A 13,481-nucleotide genomic window follows, 5' to 3' on the forward strand; every position below is an offset into this window, starting at 1 on the left:
CTTACAGATGCGTGAGCCCCACTACCTCAGGACTGGAAGTTTATGCCATTTAATTATGAGAGCCTGACGATCACTTATCAATATCCTATTCTGCTTTTATTCTCCGAAGATCCGAAACATGCCAGTCTTAACACGTCGCAGTCATATGTTGATATGCATTATATATTCGGAACTTTAATTCACGTGGCCACTCAGTCGATTGTGAGATCAGGGGTGATTGTGCAGAGAACTAAGTTAATTAACTATCTCAATGATCTCTATTAACAGCTAGAGAGTCTCAAGCTAAATATGAAAAAAGGTATGATGTAAGATTGGATCGATTGATATCGAATTATATATTACGATATGTCATCTCTCCACAGCACGAGTTGATGCATATTTATTGGGTCGTTGATTCTCCTGAAACTCATTTGATAGTGAAGATCATGTTCAATGCATGAGTGCGGTGATTGTTCAGAAAAAAATAATTTAACAACCACAAGACTATATATGTTTGGACAAAATAGGACGAAAATATTTCGATTTTAAGTTCCCCAGGGAACATGTGATGATTTTTTGAGAATTTCTCCAAGTCATTAAATAATGCAGACAGAGTTGGGGCTAGCTAGAGCCAGATAGTCGATGTAATAGTATAAATCCACATAGCCAGCACCAAGAGTTTCCATCCATAGACGCATCACATAATCATCTCTCTCTGGCAACTAATTTCACAAGCACACATTCTTCCATTTCCATCGACCATGCCTGGAGCAGCTACCACCGCCGTTGTTGACAGCCGCCGGGGCACACAGCACGCGGAAGGCCCCGCCACCATCCTCGCCATCGGTACTGCAAACCCGACAAACATTGTGCCTCAGGATGAGTTTACTGATTACTACTTCGGTGTAACCAAGAGCGAGCACCTTACCGAGCTCAAGGACAAGATGAAGAGGATATGTAAGCAGATCGATCAATCTACTTATTATCACTATCATTAATTAGTTTTCATTAACTTCAATGAAAAAAAAATATGAAGGCCCTTACATTTCAAGGACTACCATGCAATGGTTTGTCCGAAACTGCACATATATGTCCAAAGAAAGTAGACAGTATATATGTATCCTTCTATATAGAGAGGTTATATCCACCGTCTCGAAATCACAAATGAACAGCGTTATATCATATATTTTAGTTTTTAATTTTTTTTATAATAAATGTCCAATGATATGTTTTACCGTTGTACCTCAGGAATATTAATTACTAACTAATAGAGATCTTCCTTATTCATTCCAGGTCTGAAATCGGGCATAGAGAAGCGCTACATCCATCTTGATGAAGAGATCATCTGTGCCCACCCAAACATAATCGATAAACAGCAGCCCTCCCTTGAAACTCGCGTAGAAATAGCCGCCACCGAGGTCCCCAAGCTCGCTGAGTCTGCCGCGAGGAAGGCCATTGCCGAGTGGGGCCGTCCAGCCACTGACATCACCCACCTCATCTTCAGCACCTACTCTGGTTGTCGTGCCCCCAGCGCCGACCTCTAGCTTGCATCGTTGCTCGGCCTTCGCCATTCTGTCTCCCGCACAATCCTTAGCCTCCACGGCTGCTCCGGAGGAGGCAGGGCGCTCCAGCTCGCCAAGGAGATTGCTGAGAACAACCATGGTGCGCGTGTCCTTGTAGCTCTCTCCGAGCTAACCCTGGTATGTTTTTCCACCCCTAATGAAAGCAAAATTGTTGGCCATGGACTATTTGGAGATGGCGCTGGCGCTATCATTGTCGGTGCGGGCTCCTTGGCCGATGGTGAGCGCCCGCTATTCAAGATGGTAGCTGCCTCGCAGACCACAATACCAGGAACCGGGCACGCACTTGGCATGCAGGCCACTGATAGCGGCATAGATTTCCACCTGTCCATCCAGGTGCCGACATTGATCAAGGATAACATCCAACAGACTTTGCTCGATACCTTTCGATCGGTCGGAAATAACAATCCTAACTGGAACGACCTCTTCTGGGCAGTGCACCCCGGCGGCCGCGCAATCCTCAACAACATAGAGGGTAAGCTCCAGCTGCAACCATGGAAGCTTGCGGCAAGCCGTCAAGTGTTGCACGATTACGGGAACATGAGTGGTGCGACAATCGCGTTCGTGCTTGATGAACTACGCCGCCGTCGGGAGAAAGAAGAACACGAGCTACAACAGCATGAATGGGGAGTGATGCTAGCGTTTGGACCAGGGATCACGATTGAGGCAATTGTCATGCGTAACCCCCAGCTAAGTGGTCTTAAAGAAAACTAATTACCACTATCAAGAAAATAATGCAAAGGGAATCATCTGATGTTCCGGAATTTCACGCCATGATGTTTATTTAACGGGTGACATTGAATCAGTTGTTCACGCTTAAGTGTTGTCAACTCTACTAGATGTTGTAAATAAAATTTTATCATGTTCATGTCTCCTCTTATTCTTAAACTTTCATGATTTGTAACGAAATTTGGAATACCCTGTCACCTGTCATCTGTATGTATAATTAAATTATTACCTCTGTCAATGTCCTGTAATAAAACTATGGTTAAGTGGATCTTATCATTGCAAATATACCATATTAGAAAAATGTTACCGTTATTCGAGATATTGGCTATGTCCCATTGGAATTTGGAGAAATTAAAACCATGCCACTCCCATCCAATTTAGTCAACCTCCGTCTAACCCCACCGAAAAGCGTCGTCACCCGCATTGAGTGGAGTTGGATCCATTGTCGTTGGCTCCAGGATAAGTTCGCCGTCCCCGAGTCCCGTTGACCACGCAGAGGCCAACCAGTGAGCTCTAGGAAGGTCAGTCGCGGCGATCGGTTGGTTGGAGGCATAGTTATTAAGACCGGACCGGACCGGCGGTCGGACTGGAAAAAACCGGAACCAGAGCCTCCACCGGTCCGGTCCAGGTAAAAGACCGGCTTACAATCAACCCGGTTAGACCGCCCGGTTTTAGGTAAAAACAGCTATTAAACCGGCATGTGGCTGCTGTACACGCGAGCAAGGGTGTGTTGGAAATTTGGTCATAATTCAGCATATTTTAATCCAAAATAACAAGATAATAAACATGATATTTACAATGGGATTTGATCCAGTGATAGTGGTGAATGTAATCAACATGAGCATGCTTAATGTAGAATAAGCATCAACAATCACATAATAACACAATATTGACATTGCGATGAACATTAACAGTAAAACTTCTAATTGAAATAATGTAAGAAGGTTATACCCCAAGAATGGTCCTCCGTTGGAGTTTGAGGCAGTGTTGCCTCCGTTGGTATTAACGGGAGCCTCCTTCTCCTTGTCTCCAGTGTTCGACATGTTGGTGAAGGTGAAGTAGATGTTGACGAACAGTGAGTAGTCGTGTCGTGCGCTCCCCAAAAACCTGATCGCCCGCTCGTCCATGCAAACGTTGCAGCAGCGCGTGGTTTCAGAGGCCTACTCTCCCAACGCGTGTGCACACACTCGTCGGGATAGGATTACCGTAGCAGCAACAATGCATCCTTCACTACACAACCATCAACCAATTAGGAATAATTGATATAAGATTTAAATAATTTAAATGGATCAATTACCCAATTAAATCTAACAGGGTGTTGGTGGGGGAAAATTCGCAAAAATATGGCTGTGGCTGCTGTACACGCGAGCAAGGTGTTGGTGGGGGAAAATTCGCGAAAATATGGCTTCGGTGGGCTTTGAACCCAGGACCATATGGGAGTTAGTAAACTCTCCAACCACTAGGCTACCTAGTTCCTTGTGTTTGCAATTAATAATTAATATATTTAAACGGTTATTGAACCGGATTAGACCACCGATTCAATCGGTTGAACCAGTGAATCATCGAACCGAGAGCCTCACCGGTTCGATTACTAGTCCGGTCTCAATAACTATGGTTGGAGGGGCAGCACGGTGGGTGATGATCTGGATCTCTTCCACCGCCGCCGCAGCCATAGACAACGCCAGCAGCCCTCCTCGCTAGATCTGGGCCAGACCCTTTGTCTTACACAGCTGTGGACCAAGACCATGAGTAATGCATCTAATTCCCCCTTATTAATTAAGGATTTGTTGCTCCCTCATTTAAATATTCAATTAATCAATCAAACAACATGTCAATTTTTATGACTAATGTGGATCGGATTGTGATATCTATACTCAAAAACGTTTTTTTTATCTTATTATATGTAGATAACTTGAGGTCAATCTTGGCCAATGGTGAGGACCATGATTATGCTCAAGGAGGAACGGACATCTAGCATACTCGGGATGCCATGTGATAATGTTGGACTAGAGCTTAGGTACTTGAGATTCAACTTCGGTCAACACTGGAATCAAGACTATACTTAGGGAGGAGGTGAGGTCGAGACAGTCAAAGATACCGGGTGATGAATTTGGAAACAAAGTCACAAACGGTTGGTGACGAAATAACTTTGTAATTGTCAGTATATTTCATCAACATACAAATGAACTAGGATTTCTACTCCTACTTTGAGTAGGAGGTATTGGGTATAAATAGATGAAGGATTGAGGCTCGAAATAATATAGCCGTAGGTGACTCTTAGAGATAAAAGTTAGGGTTTGTTTTGAGGCTACAATTCTAGTTCATGAGTTGAGAGATGAGTGCTTTGGTTGCATTTTGTAAACACAATTTGATGCAATAAAGTTAATCTATCTTCAATAGTATCTTCAATTTGTGTTTTTTTTGGATACGATAGTTTGACCGCAGTTCATTGGGCGATTAGACTGGCGGGCAGGTTGACTGGCGACAAAGAGTTCTGACCGACTTACTCCATAAGGATTGAAGGTTCTTTTTGTTTTGCAAAAAAAAAAATTATGCTTTTGATGTTCCTATCATTCACCTCCCATCTGGTTTCTTGTATTCGATCCTACGCTGCCCTCGGCCCCAAGGTCACCAATGGCCACCTCTCTGCCTCCCTCGAGATCCGGCCACCTCCTCCTCCACCCTCCACTCCAATGTCATCATCGACCACCTCTTTGCCATCCACGAGCTCCAGGCCACCAGATCCGGTCTGCAGGTGGTTGGGGACCACAGGTTCTGAATGCCTTGAGCTCTCTACCTCTACCATAAGGTCATCGTTGTCATCACCGGACCAAGCCTATCGTTCAAAACTCTATGAAGACTACTGCAATGGCAGCGACCACAGCCACCACCATCTCCAACAGCTCATCAAGAACCTAGCAGACATTCTCCCTCAGCTCGTCTATCGACCACGCCACCATCGTCTCTTACACCAACTACAACAAGCACATCATCAGGAATTTTGAGCCGTGATTGTGATCATTGAGATCCACCGATTTTTTTCCATAGATTTTTTGTCTTTAGAGATTATTGTGTGTTAGAATAGGTGTTGAATATACTAGTCCGTGGTTACAGTTGGACTTGGAGTGGTAATAGCTGGTAGGGGGTGGAGTTAGAGTCGGACTCTATAACCTGGCAACTCTCTTAAATAGAGGGGACACCACAATGTAATCATGGCGACTAGAATGCAGCGTAGACACGTAGGGAGATAATGGTGGCGAGGTCGTGGACCCGTAGTGGCTAGGTGCTCTATTGTTTGGGGAGGAGCGCCCATAACTAGAGTCTCGGAGATGTAGGCTTCGGCTTTGAACTTCGTTAACAAATATTGTGTGTTACTATATTGTCATCTAGTGTGTCTTGGGTGATCGATTACTGAAGCGATCAATAAAGTTAGTTCACGTTCCACTATATTGACGAACTTTTATAACAAGTGGTATCAAAGCCGAAGGTTTCAGAATTGGATTCAGAAGACATGTAGAGGAGGAAAAATGAGGTGAGATCGCACATCGACAGAAGATCGCCAATCGTGGCGAAGGGATCGATGGCGACAACGAGGACTTTGCGGAGGCGATGACCTCACTCACGATCAGACTGGCGATGGCGGAACGTGACCGGAAGACGAGGCCGGACGTGGCCAAAGGCGACCAGAGAGATCGGAGGGTGACGCTATGGACAGCGCGGCCGATGCATGCAGTGATTGTGGATCTATGGTGGTAGGGAGGCTGTGGCGGAAGGGCGAAACCGGCGAGTGTGGCGCGGTGAACAAGAGGGATGCGACTGCGGTGTGTTAGGGGCACGAATGTCATGTGTGAAGGCACGACTTGTGCAGACATACACACGTACAGTGTGGTTTCCAAGAGAGCAGAACCAATTGGTGGTTACGGTGTAAAGATGAAGGCAATGGAAGCAGGGAGTTTTGATCTACGTTGTTGGTGGGCTCGAGATATAGTTGGATTCAACAAGACAGTCAATGGACTTAAGCTTCAAGCAACCTAATCTCAGCACATCGGATGTATCGGGATTTAGGACTTGATCGATCGACGACTGCCTTGGGTGCGGAGAGGTCTGCTTTGTAGCAGGGAGAGGCAGCGGCGAGCTCCATCACGGAACAGCGTGGCTGCGGACTCTAGTGGACAATTAACGTCTTCTCCAATCCGAGTTTTACTCTTGGCTTTGGCTTAATTCCGAGGCGTGCGGCAGCGGTGACTCGGAGGAGGCGCTGGCTGCAGCTTGTAGCACCGGAGGAAGCGGAGCAATTGAGATTGAGTCGGGATCTGGCTTGGGTTTGGTACGGTTTTGGCTCATACGGAAAGCATGTGTGTGTAGGGAAGTACATGGAATGGTGTTAACCAATCGAACTAGGGTCAAGCGGTGGACAAAAGAAAGAACAGTAGTTTTTGCATGGTCACGATATGACATGGTGACATGCATGGTTGCCATAGTACGTGCATGCATACTACTGTGTCAGGGAGGCCAGCAAGCTGACTGTGTGGTGGTTCCGTTGGTCGTCAAGCTGAGCATGCGGATCAAAGCGTGAAAACATACTCCGTGGGATAGTGGGAGTCTAGGACCCAGGTTGGCACATGGTGGCGATTCGGCAAATGCACAGGCACAGGGGCAGTTAGTGTGGTGCTGCTAAGAGGAGTCAGAGGATCAAGACAACAGTTGTATGGTTTATGGTGATTTAAGAGAAGGTACACCATGTGGTATTCGGTCCCGTGTGGATTGAGGCTGGTTAGACCAGGCTGACAAGGTGATCCGACCAACGGACTGGTTGGATGACGGAGCTTGGACGGTTGGACCATGATGTAGCGGATGGGCAATTTGCTGCAGGAACTTGTAAATGGATCTAGGAGAAAGGCAAGAAGGCACTACAGATCTATATTTTGCAAGCGTGAAGGGTGAGTAGATTGGTGGCAACAGACTGGTCAGGTCAAATATAGAATTATCTGGTAGAAACATGATATATCTAGAACTCGGTGATGAGGAGTTGAGATATATGGAGTTGGACCAGAAATGAAGAGGAAGAGCAAGCATTATGGTGGTAATTTTTTCGAGTGATTAGAGGCAACGGTGAACTTCTAAAGTTATCATCGAGCTCGGTCTAAGGATGTGGAAAGCGTGGATGTTAGATTTGTTAGCTCATTTCATAAGACTACAAGGAAGAAAGGGTTGTTCATCGGTATGGCGAGTTTGATTTGTCTATTTGGTAATGACACGAGTTGTCTAGCCATGAGTTAGATAAAACCAAATTTAAGACATAAGATGAAGGTGAACATGGTCTTTAAGGAGTTTAGTATGTGGCAACTAGAGAGGTGTCCAATTTCGCATGGCAAGATGACTGCGATGATAAGAGATAAGGTTGAACAATGTTGCAGGAGGAGTCCAGTGAAAGATGTTATAGGGATAGCGGAGTCTCTTGATAGTGGCGGGTCTAGCGCAGACTTGTCGGGCGGCTTGCAGTGAAGCTGTAAAGAAGATAACCCTTGTCTGGAGGACCGGTGGATCAGCATGGTGATTCTACTACTTTTGCTTGGCATATATTTTTCAAGGTGGAGTTTGTTAGAATATGTGTCGAATATACTAGTACTATTTGATTACAGTTAGACTTGGAGTTGTAATAAGTGGTAGGAGGTGGAGTTAGAGTTGGACTCTGTAACTCGGAAACTCTCGTAAATAGAGGCGAGCACTACAATGTAATCAATGCGACTATGATGTAGTGTAGACACGCAGGAAGATGATATTGGTTAGGGAGGAGCACCCATAATCAGAGCCTCGGAGATGTAGGCTTCGGCTGAAGTTAGTTAATAATTATCGTGTGTTGCTATATTGTCATCTGACGTGTCTTGGCTGATCAATGACTGAAGTAATCGATAAGGTTAGTCGTTGTTCCTCTATATCGACCAAACTTTTATAACATTGTGAGTGATGAGTCCATGTAGTTTGAATGTGTGATTGAGATCCATTGTATTTTGTTTATTTTTTGTCTTTATATTTTCTTCTGAGTTCTGAATGAGGTGGCAACTAGGAAGAGTAAACATTTTTTTTATTTCACCAGTGATGGGTGGTGTTGAGTGCACCCGTTTCCCATTATCCAGACTTACAACGGGCATCAAACCAACCAATCGCAGGTGACTCACATGTGATGGATGGTAATAACACTCTTCATACGTGCCAACCTCATCAATGACCGATCTTTTTCTACTGCCCATCAGAGATAGTGTTCCATCATAGATGAGGCTGAGTTATCACTGACCATTCATCTATGACGAGAGGGGTCTACCCGTCACAAACGACTTTATCGAGCGTAGTAGTTTGCGCCATTGGCCATCATCAACGTTGACCATCGAACTCGACCCACCAATGGCGCAAACCTCAACTGTGGGGCGTAGCCCAGCGCATGGTCATCGAACTTGGCAAGGACAGCGAGCAAAGTCCTGCAGGACTCACTTTGGCCAACGGTGTTTCCTTTGCCTTGCCTACCATGGCTTTTACAGAGGATACGGTGTGATTAGAAGCTTAATTAATTAGGAAAACTAGAGACGTCGCTCATGCCCATTCCCAGGCAAACTTGCCAATATAATCTCCACGACCTGCATTCTTAGAGATGCGTGAGCCCCACTACCTCAGGAGTGGGAAGTTTATGACTGCATGTCATTGATCGATATCCTCCGAAGATCCAAAACATACCAGTCTTAACACGTCTCACTCATATGTTGCTATGTACTACGGAGTATTATTTATTCGGAACTTTATTCTCGTGGCCACTCAGTCGATTATCAGATCAGGGTAATTGTGCAAAAAAACTAAATTAATTATCTCAATGATCTACATTAACAGCTAGATGGTCTCAAGCTAAATATAAAAAAAGAATACTGTAGGATTGGATCGATTAATATCGAGTTATATATTATGCTATGTAATCTCCACAGCACGAGACTTGATCCATATTTACCAAGTTGTTTGATTCTTCTGAAACTCATGTGATTGTGAAGTTTAAGTTCAATGGAGTGCGGTGTTTGTGCAGATAAATAAATTCAACAACACCAAGACTAAGTTTTAACAACATATATAGAAACAATATATTTCGGTTTTAAGTACCCCATGGAAGAGTTGGGGCTAGCTAGTGCCAGATAGTTGATGCACTAGTATAAATCCAGAGGCAGCAACACGAGTTAATTTCCATCCATCCATAGACGCATCACATAATCATCTATCTCTCCCTCAGGGCAACTAATTTCACAAGCACACGTTCTTCCATTTCCATTGACCATGCCTGGAGCAGCTACCACCGCCGTTGTTGGCAGCCGCCGTGGCACACAGCACGCGGAAGGCCCGGCCACTATCATCGCCATCGGCACTGCAAACCCAGCTAACATTGTGCCCCAGGATGAGTTTGCCGACTACTACTTCGGTCTAACCAAGAGCGAGCACCTTACCGAGCTTAAAGACAAGATGAAGAGGATATGTAAGCAGATTGATCAATCTACTTATTATCACTATTATTTAATTTTTATTCATTAACTCTAGTGAGAAACAATGCAAATTATGCAAGCCCTTACATTTCCAGTACTATCATGCAATGGTTTGTTCTAAACCACATATATATTTATTCTATCTCCAAAAGAAAGCTAGGCTGTATAGAGGTTCAATATTCCCCACTGTCTCAATCAGAAATGAAGAGCACTATGTCATATACTTCCTCCGTTTCATAATGTGAGACTTTCTAACATTGCCCATATTCATATAGATGTTAATTAATCTAGATATATATGTGTGTATAGATTCATTAACATCTATCTATCTATCTATTATATACTAAAAGTCCATTAAACTTCCTAAAAACGCTCTCAAACCGCATGGCAATATCTAATCTTACCGTTGATTTTTACTTAAATTGGTGGTCCCAATATTTTAGACCATTAGATTAGATTTGTTATTAAAAATACTAATATTTTTCTCATTTATACATACACAGGATAAATATATCCGCACGTATGTACGATTAAAGAGAAACAAAGCTTACCTACAAATGTACGATTAAGAAGACGTACTTATGGGAAAAAAAGATAAAGCAGGAAAAACATATGTACCTCTAACACATCAACGATCTTTAAAATAAGATTTTCTACAATTAATAAAATATATTGCTTTTAAAAATATCTATGATCTATAAAATAAGATTTTCTACCGTTAATAAAATATATTATTTTAAAAATTTACGTAAATATACGTAGTTAAACTAGATCTATAATATAAATATAAAATGTCCAATGAATGCTCTTTGAACATTGGGATTATTTTAAAATTATATATCCACATAGCACTATCTATTATTGCCATTGATTTTCATCTAAATTGGTGGCTCTGGTATTTTAGACCATTACATCTATTAAAAAAAAGTAATACATTTATCATGTATCCATATAAAAAAATGTATCCGCATGTACGTACGCGCGTACTTACTTAAGAAAACAATAGAGCAAAAAAAAAATATAAGCACGTCTAATACCAGTGGGAAAAATCGACGGTCTTTAAAGTAGGATTTTCTACGAATAGTAAACTGTACAAATTTATGCAAATATACACAGTTGAACTAGATCTATAAATATAAATATAAATACAAACTATCCAATCAACTCTATTTGCACATTACGCCTTTGAAATTATTTTAAAATTATATATCCACATAGCACTATATACTTAAATTGATCCTGATATTTTCGACCATTAGATTAGATCTATATTATTAAAGAAAAGTAATATTTTTTCCTCCTATATGCTTATACATGAGAAATATATCCGTATGCAAGTATGATTAGCTTACCTGCTGTTCACAATAAGAAAAAAAAACATATGCACGTACTTACTAAAACAACCATAAAGCCAAAATAAACGTACATACATCTAATATATACCGGTGGAAAAAAAATGACGGTTTTTGAAATTGGATTTTCTACAATTGATAAAATATACTAATTTACACATATAACCAAATATATGTTGTTAAACTAGATCTATAATATAAATACAAAATATCCAATCAGCACTCTTTAAACGTTCTATCTTTTAATTATTTTAAAATTAGCTATCCAATTTACGATCATGTTGTATTTTTTAGTTAAATATAACAGATGATGTTAAATACGTCAAAACACATGAGACCGACATGTAATAATAATATTATGATAAGTATTTAAATAATTTCCATCATATTTTCGGGTGATAAATATCACTCGACGAATATAAAACACTAATTTAAATGTACATATTGAAAAAACCAACAAAAAGAACACAAACTTTTTCACGTAGATCTGATTTGAAAGTGTTTTTTGGTTTTTTTATAACTATTTGATAGTATTTGAGAAGTGAGCCAGACGTGAAAATATTATCAAAATATTTATGGCCAATGAACTTACCGTAACAGAGCCCCTTAATCCATCGTGAGATTTATGGCCATACATACATGTATTTTCTCTTTGGCAAATAGTTTTGACAAATAAACAATCACATAACATGTGCAATTAACTATTTATGATATATTTTCTTATAGTTGAGGAATTCCTCGGTGTCAGTTATTACACGAAACATGTCTAAAATGAAGTCAAATAATTTTTTAAAAATATCATCCACACAAACATTCGTAACAAAAATTCAAGCAACATTAAACAAGGTGTCCGCATATATCAAGGGTCCATTAAACTTCCTATAAACGCTATCAAGCCACCATGTGGCTCCTACAAATGCTCCTAAGCCGCCAGGTGTCGCTCTAATAAATTAGATAAGTCTAAGAAATTTCGATAAAAAAAGGAAAATATCCTGCCATTAATTTTTATTAATTTTCAGTTAATACGGTGGATCCATCATTTTACATTGTTAGATCTATGTATGTTAAAAGAAAATGTCAAGTACGTACACAACTCTCCCTCCTTTGTTCACACGAACATAGGAGTACACGTCTCTCCACCCCTCTCTTCTTCCTTCTTTCTATTTATAGTAGCAAAATTATATATATAAAAACACAGTAACTAAATAAAGAGAATATCTTATAATATATTCGATTTTAATTTGAACTATATTTACCATATTTTGGCATGTACATATATAAAAATATCATTTGACATAAACTCCTTTATATCACAACTAAATAGTAATAAAATATTATAAAAATAACATATATCATGCTATTGTAAATGATCTACTATTATCTCTCCTGCTCACTTTCTTATCCATATTTTCTAGCCAGCAGCTCAGTACATAAACAATATAAAATGCTATATTAACTATCTATGATATACTAATAGTCCATTAAACTCCTTACAAACACTCTCAATCTGTCATATAGTGTTCTACAAACACTCCTAAGACGTCATGTGGCGCTCAAATAAACTAGAATATCCTAGAAATTATGATAAAAAATTAAAACTATTGATTTTCCTTTAAATAGGTGAACCCAATAATTGTAACTACTACATCTCACAGAAATAAATCCGGTACCCCCATCTCAACCCCTACCATATGTGTGCACGCATGCACGTACGTACCTACTCCTTCCACCATCCTACTCACCTCTAGGATCCAACTCTCATCTTCTATTTTCTAGCTAACACATAATTAATGTATAAAAAATAATAATAGCTAAATACATGTACTTTTCTCAGTTTATTTGATTTGTTGTGTTATTTATAATTAAATACATAATCTGAGATCCATATTACCCATATTTACTATATAGAAGTTAGATAATGCGGCTGCTCTAACTACAAATATTTGAGCAAAATAGCAGTTTGAAAACAATCAACGAATTCAAATATGAGTCTAAAGTCCAAGTTCAATCACCACCAAGAAGCCTGGAACCATAATGCATACTTTGGGCCTGAATCCGAGGAAGGCGGAGCTACAATGAGGTGGACACTGATGACAGCAGCAGCATCGACTTCCTCAAGTTCCTGAGCCAAATAACGCGCTAGATAATTATGTGCAGGGCAAGGACTAACAGGAGGGGCAGAGAGAGATGTTCCATGTCTTCGACAAGGACTAGAAAACAACTTCATCTTTGCCACCGAGCCTCGCCACGTTATGTCCAATGCATCAAGAAAGGCTCACTGATGAGAAGGTCGACAATGATCCGCGAGGCTGATGGTGACAGGCGGA

The 13,481-nt window shown here is 41.1% G+C and overlaps 2 pseudogenes; both read left to right on the forward strand.

The window, feature by feature from the left end:
- Positions 1-740: 740 nt before the first annotated feature.
- LOC107277253 (bisdemethoxycurcumin synthase-like) lies at positions 741-2,273 on the forward strand (annotated as a pseudogene).
- Positions 2,274-9,599: 7,326 nt separating this feature from the next.
- Positions 9,600-13,481, forward strand: part of LOC107279052 (bisdemethoxycurcumin synthase-like) — a 31,482-nt pseudogene continuing 27,600 nt past the window's right edge.

The sequence above is a fragment of the Oryza sativa genome, chromosome 10 (genome assembly GCF_034140825.1).
Source record: "Oryza sativa Japonica Group chromosome 10, ASM3414082v1".
Classification (NCBI taxonomy): Eukaryota; Viridiplantae; Streptophyta; class Magnoliopsida; order Poales; family Poaceae; genus Oryza; species Oryza sativa.